This window comes from Acanthochromis polyacanthus, chromosome 17 (assembly GCF_021347895.1).
Source record: "Acanthochromis polyacanthus isolate Apoly-LR-REF ecotype Palm Island chromosome 17, KAUST_Apoly_ChrSc, whole genome shotgun sequence".
Lineage (NCBI taxonomy): Eukaryota > Metazoa > Chordata > Actinopteri > Pomacentridae > Acanthochromis > Acanthochromis polyacanthus.
The window spans coordinates 36,402,335-36,412,174 of NC_067129.1; positions in this window are offsets into that span (position 1 = coordinate 36,402,335).

Sequence of the window (9,840 nt, forward strand, 5' to 3'; positions counted from 1 at the left end):
TTGCATTTGAAACATATAATGGTCACAAATAGTCTGACACTAATGTTACTCCATAACAACACACACAGTGAGTTGCTGTTACAGCCTCTGACAGGTTTTAATATTTTCTGACAAAGTAAAACTGAGAGTGACATGACATCATGACGGTTGCTGAAAACAGACAGTAATGTTAATCATTTTAACTTTAACTTTTTCTCTTAACTGAATCAGGAGACATGTTGACTCATTGTTAATTTCACAACATTGTTATGAACATGCCTGTCAGCTCAGCCCACTCCTGTAATGTTGCCTTGCTGTAGCTTAGAAGACAGCGGTGAGGACTGAGCTCCATGTATTGGGCAAATTGCGCAAGGACATCATTCTACGCGACTCTGACACTTAACAGCATTTGCTGTTTAATGAGAAATTAATAATATATCAATGTTTAATCTACAAAACTCCAGCCGATGACGATCATTTTGAAAAGGGCTATAATCAGCCAATTTAATCAGCCGGCCAATAAATCAGTTGGGCCCTACTGTTTAGCATCTTCCATTTGGAGTTGCTTGGTTCTGCCACTACCAGATCAACTGCCTATTTGCACATGCACAATGTCATGTACGATGGTAAATCTGCTTTTACAAACTACTCGAAATGCGTTGCCAGAGGCGTATTAGGGATTTTGAGCCATTCTACGCTGCAGATGCGTTAATTGGGTTAAAATTTTTAATGAGATTAATCATGATGATGGATTAATCCATGTTAATGCATTAATTTTGACAGTCCTAATAAAGATTTTAAAGCAGGACTTGTACTTGTCAGTGTGTTTATACCCTGTGGTGTTGTTGGATTTACTTAAGTACGCGATCTGATTGCTTCTATTGCCACTGTCAGAAGGTAAGAGACAGATCAGAGAGTGCAGGTGTTAAAAGTGACCAATAAAAGGAGCGAAGTCATCAGTCATTGTCCTGTCTCTAAGGCTTCAAAAGTCACCCAGGCAAGACAGTGTTGAGCAGTTGCAAGTGTAGGAGGATAGTTCCACTTGCCCTTACAGTACCATGTTTGAAGAGCTGAAAGGCTCAGATAAAAAGATGTTTTTCTCCCTGTGGATATTGTGTCTTGGGCTTGCATCACATGCACATGCTTTCCCTTGTGCACAAGTTTTGAGACTAATTAAACAGTCTGTGTCTTGTATGCTTTGCCAAACACTCAATAGGTAGCTAATGGTTAGAATTTTAAATCTTTGATGATTTTCTATATTTTTTTAATGTTGCACAGTGTAAAACATGCTACCATTATGAACAACGCTGTAGTTTATTTAGAAGTAGTTCTTGTGAGGCACAGGGTTACATTAGATTTTTTAATGATTAATGCAGTACTTTAAACTGATGATGTCATTTTACTTGCAGAGTAATAAAAAGCGTTGTCCAGAAAGTGTTGTGGAATCTTGCTGGAAGTGGAGAACTAACAACACACATGGTGTGTTTCAGGCAGCAGTTACTTTTGATCTGCATTCTGCAGTGTTGTCATGCGCTGACCAGTATTGGATTTGTATTATTTTAAGTTACTGTTTCACCTTAAATATAGTAAGCCTGAGTGTTTTCATCAACACTGTGCAGGTCATCAGCTGCTCACTGCCCTCTATGGAAGACTTATTCAGCTCTTGCTGCCTCTGTAGAGAAGCAAACATTCTTAAGGACCAGTCCATCCTGGACACCATCTGTTTGTTGCATTTCCCTCAGGTGGACAATTCAGGTCCGTCACAATGGACAAACAGACTGAAAAACTGCTTTACCCCAGAGCCATAAGAGAACTGAACTCTGCTAAACACTTCAGTTAACTGTCTGGACCTGAGCACGTACAAGCAAATAAACTACTCCCTAATCACTGATTTTTATTTTTATTTTTTTACATTTCGTGGAATTAAACCATTTAACGTCACTGCTGCTCTTATGATAAATGGAACACCTGCTCTACCCCCTGAGCCATGGCTGTCCCAATTCTTAGCCTTACAATTATTTTGGGGTTTTTTCATCCCTCTATGGTTGCCATAATCTTGCTTTCTCCACTAGATTTCATTGATTCCTGATTTACAGAAGGACATTACATTGTCAATATAACCTGTGTTTCTTAGCATCACCTACAAATGCCAAGATCAATTTACTGCCTCCAATCAGAGTCATTTAATATTTTGCGTCTGTCGACACCAAGTCCCTGTCTGAATCCATCTTTCTAGATCAGGGGTCGGCAACCTTTAACACTCAAAGAGCCATTTCGACCCGTTTCCCACAGAAAAGAAAACACAGAGAGCCGCAAAAACCTTTTGGCATCTAAAATGAAGACAACACAGCATATATTGCTTTTTTACCTCTATGCCCTTGTTAATTTTGACTAATTAATTAATTAATTAAAAAATAATGCATTAAAAAATAATGTATTTAACCGCACCTTTCTCAGTTTCCAAATTTCTGGCACACCGCTAACACAAGATGAACATTCCAGCCAGGTTGGTAGCGCTAATGAACCTAAAGTCTGCTTTCCAGCCGTGAAGAAGATTCACAGGATGCACTGTCAGCACACAACAAAGTTTGGTGAACAGTGATTGAAGACGAGAACACTCTGAGTGTGTTGAGCAGAAAGTTTCTTTTAAAAATCTTCCTGATGGCAGCTTGGATAAAAACGTGGTTATTTGGAAATTGTGCAACAAATAGTTTTCTGATCACCGCAGCACTTCAAGCCGGTGTATCCATCCCATTTATGTATTTACCATGACGTGTGTTGCTGACCTCTTGGCCAGGTCACCCTTGTGAAAGAGATCTTGATCTTAATGGGGTTTTTTTTTCCTTGTTAAATAAAGGTTAACTAAATAATAGACCACTTTTCGAGATGCTAAAGGTGCTTGAGTTTACAAAAAGCTTTAAAATATTGAATATAGGGTGATATCAGGTAAATTGGGCCATCAGGTAAAATGGGCCATTTAAGCTTTGGATGTCCTAGCCCCTCTGATTTTTAGAGCCAATGACAGCAAGTGGTCTCAAATGTTTGCCACAACTGTACTTAACATGAAACAACAGATTTTATTGGTCTGTGGTTGTTTTTGTGGGCGGAAATAAGATTCAAATTCACACTGCACCGGAAAACTGCGTGGTGAGTGGACTGGCATAAGAATTTCTAATACAAATTATAAGGATGATAAGTCAATTAAAGAAATGTATACAATTGTTGATGTATAATATCTGTCTTGATGACACCTATCAGAAATAATGCTTAAAGTTTGGTATTTGGACATTTTTTTTCAAAGATTGACGTTTATGTTAGTGGCCCAATTTAGCTGAACCTATTCAGGTAAGTTGGGCCCCCTGGTTTCAGCTAAAATGGGCCACCCTTTTTGTCAGTCACACATGCACACGTGTACACATTTGAAGGGAATGCAGAAGGCATTTATGTGAAAAGGATGCATCTGCCTAAAAATAATGATGATCAGTGATTTTAGTAACAATTCACTGACTTTATCTGCAGTGAGTACGGCATCTATGATGATGACGGCTTCACCTGTCAGGACTGTATTTAAATTTGTGGTTTAAGTAGCCACATACCGGACTTTGCAAAAGTTCTGTTACACGGTTTCATGATCTTTAGAGACGTTTACATGTCGGAGTGAAAAATTCCATTAAACAAACTGAAAGTTCTACCTTATAGGCAGGTGTCATTAACACAAATTTGTTCTCCGGTGAAGTTGTATCAAGATGGAAGTCAAAAGAGTTGAGATATCTGCTCTCCTTCATGCTGGCCACAACAAGTCTGACAGAGCCAAGCAGCTGAACATCAGCCGGATGACTGTCCACAGAGTCGCGGAGAGGCTCAAGAATGGTGAAGATCTTTCAGTGATCTTTCAAGAATGGTGAAGACCTGAAAGATCTTCACCATTCTTTAGCCTCTCCGCAACTCTGTGGACGGTCATCCGGCTGATGTTCAGCACAAAGGAGAGCAGATATCTCAACTCTTTTGACTTCCATCTTGATACCACTTCACCGGAGAAAAAAATTTGTATTAAGGACACCTGCCTATAAGGTAGAACTTTCAGTTTATTCAATGGAATTTTTCACTCGACATGTAAACGTCTCTAAAGATCACGAAACACCGTGTAACAGAACTTTTGCAAAGCCCGGTATGTACCTACCCAAGCACACACATTTTAAAATTTTGACTATTTATATATTATTGAGGTTCAGTGTTTGCATTCATCCCATTTGTAGGCCTAGTAGGTTGCAGTTGTTTTTTTTAATCATTATTTATGTGTTTTATACCCAAGTTGACAGTGCCATGTGGATTCAATACATTTGCCATGAGCAGATCAGTTAATCATTTACAATGTAATGAATTGTCCTGATATTATTAAATTGTTCTTACACAGTATGATGCCATATTAACAGTTTTTTTTTTTTACAATAAAAATTGATGACTATTCCTTTGCAGTTGGACTGGCCCAACTTACCTGATAAGCGTCCCATTTTACCTGATCAGCTGGCCCATTTTACCTGAACTTTGCTTGTATAAAAAAAATTGGCACAGCTGATGTATCAAGACCTGTAGGAACTAAACAATCCTATTTACTAGATAATTTCAATGCAAAATTAAAAGAAAACAACCATTACTAGCCATAAAACCACATTTTAATAGAATACATTGTTTTTTGTTAGTGCTTCAAGCGATTTACCAAAAAGTGGCCCATATTAGCTGATATCACCCTAATCGCGACAAATGAACTGTGAGTTTGCAGTAATCTGTAAATGTAGTAGACAGATAAATATAAATGAAATATACTTGTGCAGGACTCTGCTGTGAAGGCGGAGATGTGCGGCGGTGGTGTATTTGCGACAATAAAAAAGAAAAATTTGAAGGAGCGCCGGCTAGGATTTAGGAATGGTGGCCCGCCGCTGCTGAATGAATGTAGAGCAAACACTGGGATCCGAAGATCAACAGGACTCCAAATGAATACACTGTTAACCTTTCCTGCTCAGCTCCCGACCGTGGTCAGGAAGCCCAGGGGAGGACAGTTCTCCAGGGCCGAAGTTGTTGTTGTTACTTCGGGGTTAACCCTCTTCACTTCCTCAGCAGTCATAGAAGGCAAAGACACAGGAGCCCGGCCTTATTGAAGAATACTGCAGCCTTTATTGCGAATTAACAGTGGCTGAACCATACAGTCACGTTAACCCAGCAGCTACACACCTCTTCTCTCTTACGCCCCGAACCGACTGTCGTCTTCCTCGCTCGCGCTGCATTCAGGGTCGCTTGGACATCTCGCTCTCCCCCTCTCACACACACGCCCACACACGCTGCTCTCTCTCTCTCCCTCTCTCATAACGGAGCCACACACTCTCATAACAACACGCAGGACGGCGAGTGTTGGAGATTGACGGCTGGGACGCAATTTTTGACAGACAAAAATTAAGACGTTTTATTTTGATGTTACAAGATCACAATAATCTTCAAATTTAGAATACAATTTTTAAAACTAACAAACTAAAATAAAAGAATTTTTTAATTAAATAGCCTGCTGATTATTAATTTTCCAAAGCTACAGGGAGCCGCAACAGAGGGACGAAAGAGCTGCATGCGGCTCCGCAGCCGTGGGTTGCCGACCCCTGTTCTAGATAATACACACTTCAAGTACACTACCGGTCAAAAATTTTGGAACACCCCAATTTTTCCACTTATTTATTGGAAATTATGCATATAAATGTCTCATTGTACTCTGAAATGAAAACATAGAATGAATAAACAAATTAAATTAAAAAAAAAATTAGATACCAAAATGTATTCTAAGCTTTTGACTCATCAAAGTAGCCACCTTTGGCAGATACAACAGCTGAACAGACTTGTGGGATTGTTTCCACAATGGAAATCAAATATTCTTCAGAAAATTCTTCCCAACTCTGTTGCAGAAGTTCCTATAAATGTATGGCACTCGTCAGTTGCTTTGCTTTCACTTTTTTATCCAGTTCATCCCAAAACCAGCTCCATGGGGTTTAAGTCTGGGGACACTGCTGGCTACTCCATGTTTTTAAACTTACTATCTTGTTATTTTTTCCTAAGGTATTTCTTACATAGCTTGAACTTATGTTTTCGGTCATTATCTAGCTGTAGGATGAACCCCTGACCAACTAGATGCATACCATGGTGCTGCAGAATGCTGCTCCATTTATGAAGTACCATTATCCATTGTCAAGAGAATGGAAAGGCTAGTTAGTTCTTATATTAGGAAATGGTTGGGTGTTCCCAGTCTGCTTAAGCAGTGTAGCTTTGTATGGGAAAAGGATACTTCAGCTGCCAGTATGTAGTCTAACAGAGGAGTTTAAATGCACCAAGGTTAGGACAGAGCTCTTATTGTCTGGGAGTAAGGACATTTTAGTTAGCAATGTGGTTCTGTATCCTACCAGGGGTTAGTTAGTTGGTTGGGCCAAACAGGGGCAGTGGTTGAACTGGGAAGGGGCCAATGGTGCCCGCCGTGCTCAGGTACTGCAAGCTTACAGCATATTTTGTCTGGTTGTAGAATTATCACAAGGCCGGTATACATGGCGGCATAATCAGGAACTGAGAAGCTCAGTTGCAGGAACTGAAGAGAGGAGAAAACAGGTGAATTCTCAAGGTTCTAGTAAGGAGAGGTTAGTGCAGTGGCAGCTGGCCAATAGAGGGTGCTCGGGCGCCGCCCCGCCCCGGTGTTTTTGATTTTTCATATTTTTTAAAATAAACAATAATCAGTTATTTTTAGCACCATGTGTGTTTAAATTCACAATTACGTCATGTACAAAATATTAATTAGGTTTTTCGGGGAAAATAGTTTCCTGCTCATCTCTGCTGAGCTGCTGGGGTGCTAGAGAAATCGCCCCTCCAGTGCGGCAGAGCAGCCAATTACCAACAAGAGATTCGACATAGCAACAGAAATTTATCCAATCAGCATCGTCAAATCTGATGCCCAGATGGGCGATTTCAAATTTGCCCCAAGCCAAGTGAGCATGCGTGAGTGCAGTGGGTGACTGTGACAGTGACAATGATGGGCGACGCGTATGGTGAAAATATTAAGTTAAGGGTACCATCATTTTTGTCCAGGCCTGTTTCATATTCATACAAAGTAATCTTCAACAGAAGAGTACTGTCTGTCTGTATACACACACACACACATTCATTCCCTTGACCAGATTTTTCTTTGTATAAAGTTGACTTTAGCACAATACATCATCCAGCAACGTATTGCACCTAGCAATTTTTTGATATTTTGCTCATTAAATAATTATTATTTCACAGAGCACTGATATCCTGCCGTTTCTGTTCAGTTGTATCGGGATGGTTACTGAAACTGACTTGATATGGCACAGCCCCACCTAGAATATTTTTCACCAGCCGCCACTGGGTTAGTGGTAAAATTTGCTCGAGAGGAGGAGAAGGATAGGGGCCTTAAGTTAGGAAGAATGCAGGGGCATGGCCGCCGAGTAGGAGCTTGTGATTGGGAAATGCAGGCAGATTTAGGAGAGTACGACACATATAGTGTGTACTAATCTGAGGCCAGATATGGTTCTGTGGTCTGACAGTACAATAAAGACAGTATTTCACTGAGTTAACAGTCCATGGGAAAATTCAGTGGAGGCAGCTTATGAGAGGAAGAAGGCTAGATAAGCAGATGTAAAAACAGAAGCTGAGCAGATGGGTTGGAAAACCAAAGTTCACCCAGTTGAAGTGGGGTGTAAGGGCTTTGTTGCAGGGTCAGCTGTTTCACTTTTGAGGGAGCTAGGAGTGCAGAGGCAGAGTCTAAGGAAGATGGTGAGGGACATGGCAGATGTGGCTACTAGATCTAGTCAGTGGTTGTGGACTAGGAGAAATAATAGTTGGGAGGTGAAATAGAGGTGGTGAGGGAGTAGAGGGAGGCAGAGGGCAAGCCCTGTCCTTCAGTTTGTTTTCCTTGCCTTCTTTTGCCTCTCTCAGTGGGCAGAGACCCAGGAAGAGGATGTATAGATAAGGTGGGGGAGTGGCCTGTTAGAGTTTCATTGGGACCATGTGGCCATCTCAGGTAAGTCTGTGGTGTAAGGTAGTGCCTATGTCTTTGTCTTCTTTTGTTTGTTTTTTGTTGTTAGGTAGCATTAGCAATTAATAAATGAGCAGTTATTAATTGGTACTTGCATCTTAGATGACATCTGCTTGTATAGTCTCTGTCTGTGGTGAGCTTGGCTGAAGTAGTGATGCATTTTAGCAAGTAGCAGGTAGTATTAGCATGTACCACTAGCATGTTTAGTGAGCTGGCTTGTGTAGTTTCTTTGTCAATGGTAAGTTTGCTTTGGACATGTTAGTAGTCTTGCAGCTAGCATTTGCATTTAGAGGGGTATCGGCTCTTTGTCATTCTTTAGCAGTTGGTACGAGGTATTCAGCGTCTTGCACTAGCTAACTGATAACATCGGCACTGGTCACTACCTGGAGCATCTCCTAAACGGCCCTGGGTCAGTTGAACGTGGCAGTACTATTTGGATTGTGTAGGAGCAGTGTGAACTGGCACGAGAGGGGGGGTGAATCTGGGAAGCCAGAGTTCACCACCTAGCCTCCTGGAGGTGTTGTGGGACTAAATAGGCAAAACACCGCTGAAGGAAGGTTTCCACCTGATGACCCCCACAGATCTGTTAGGAATCACTGCTCACTGGTGAGTATAGTGATGGGTCTGGGATCCTAGGTCCTTCATTGAGTGCACATCCTTTTTGTTTGGAGCACAAGTGTCTTGTTTTTAAACTAACTTTTGGGTCATTACTGTAGCATGAACCCTTGACCAAATACACACATACCAGAGAGTGCTGAATTGCATTGCAGATCGCTGTGTGCTAGCCGTTTTGGTTTAGAGTACCTCTCACTCTGTCCAAGTCACAGACTGCGGATCCAGCAGAACAGCCCCAGACCATCACACTTCCTCCTCCATGTTTGACAGTCACACACTCCATCCTTTCGCATATTCAATGGCATACAAAAATCCTTCGTGATGAAACAAAGATTTAAAATTTTGATTTATCAGTCCACAGTGTCTTTGGCACACATTGGCAGTGTTTCATGTCCCAGGCAAGCCTCTTTTTCTTATTCTGACACCTTAGCAATGGCTTTCTCATTTCATTTTCATTTAATTTATTAATTTCAGGCTCACGACCATTTTTGGTTTGGAGCACAAACATTTACGTAACCAAACGAAACAAAACATGGCAAAGTGTATTACTTAAACAGAGGTAGGACATTTTTCAAAAAGGCATCGAGCCTACAGATGATATTCTTGCAGCAACTCGACCTGTCAAACCTGGAGCTCGAAGTCTTCTCTTCATAGTTGAAACTGAGACTTACGTACTCCTCGCGCGTGTAGATCAGAGCTCCACGGATAATTATGGCACCATACACGGATGCGTAGCAATGTCTCCACGCACGTAGGAGGCTCCTCGCACGCGGAGACATTGCCACGCGCGTCCAGAGTGTTTTTTGCGCCCATGGAGACGCGAGAGAGTGTTACGCGCGTGTGACTTTTGACCCAATTATGACGCCATAACAATGCAGCACACTGCAGCCTAAGCAAACACGAGAAACAAAGTACAAGCAAACAAAAAATCTTTACTAGTCTGAGAACATGTAGGCTGCACATGAAATTAACTGACTAGAAACAAATAGCAGCTGATAGCTAAGACTACAACAGATGTGTCGAGGGGCACTAAAAAGATACAAAGCTGCAGGTGTAGCATACCTGTTGTTTGGTGACTCACGAGGTTTCTATATCAACTTTTCAAAAATGGTTAATAAAACATTCTGACTACACGATTCACATATTAAGATGCGTGTTGTTAACTT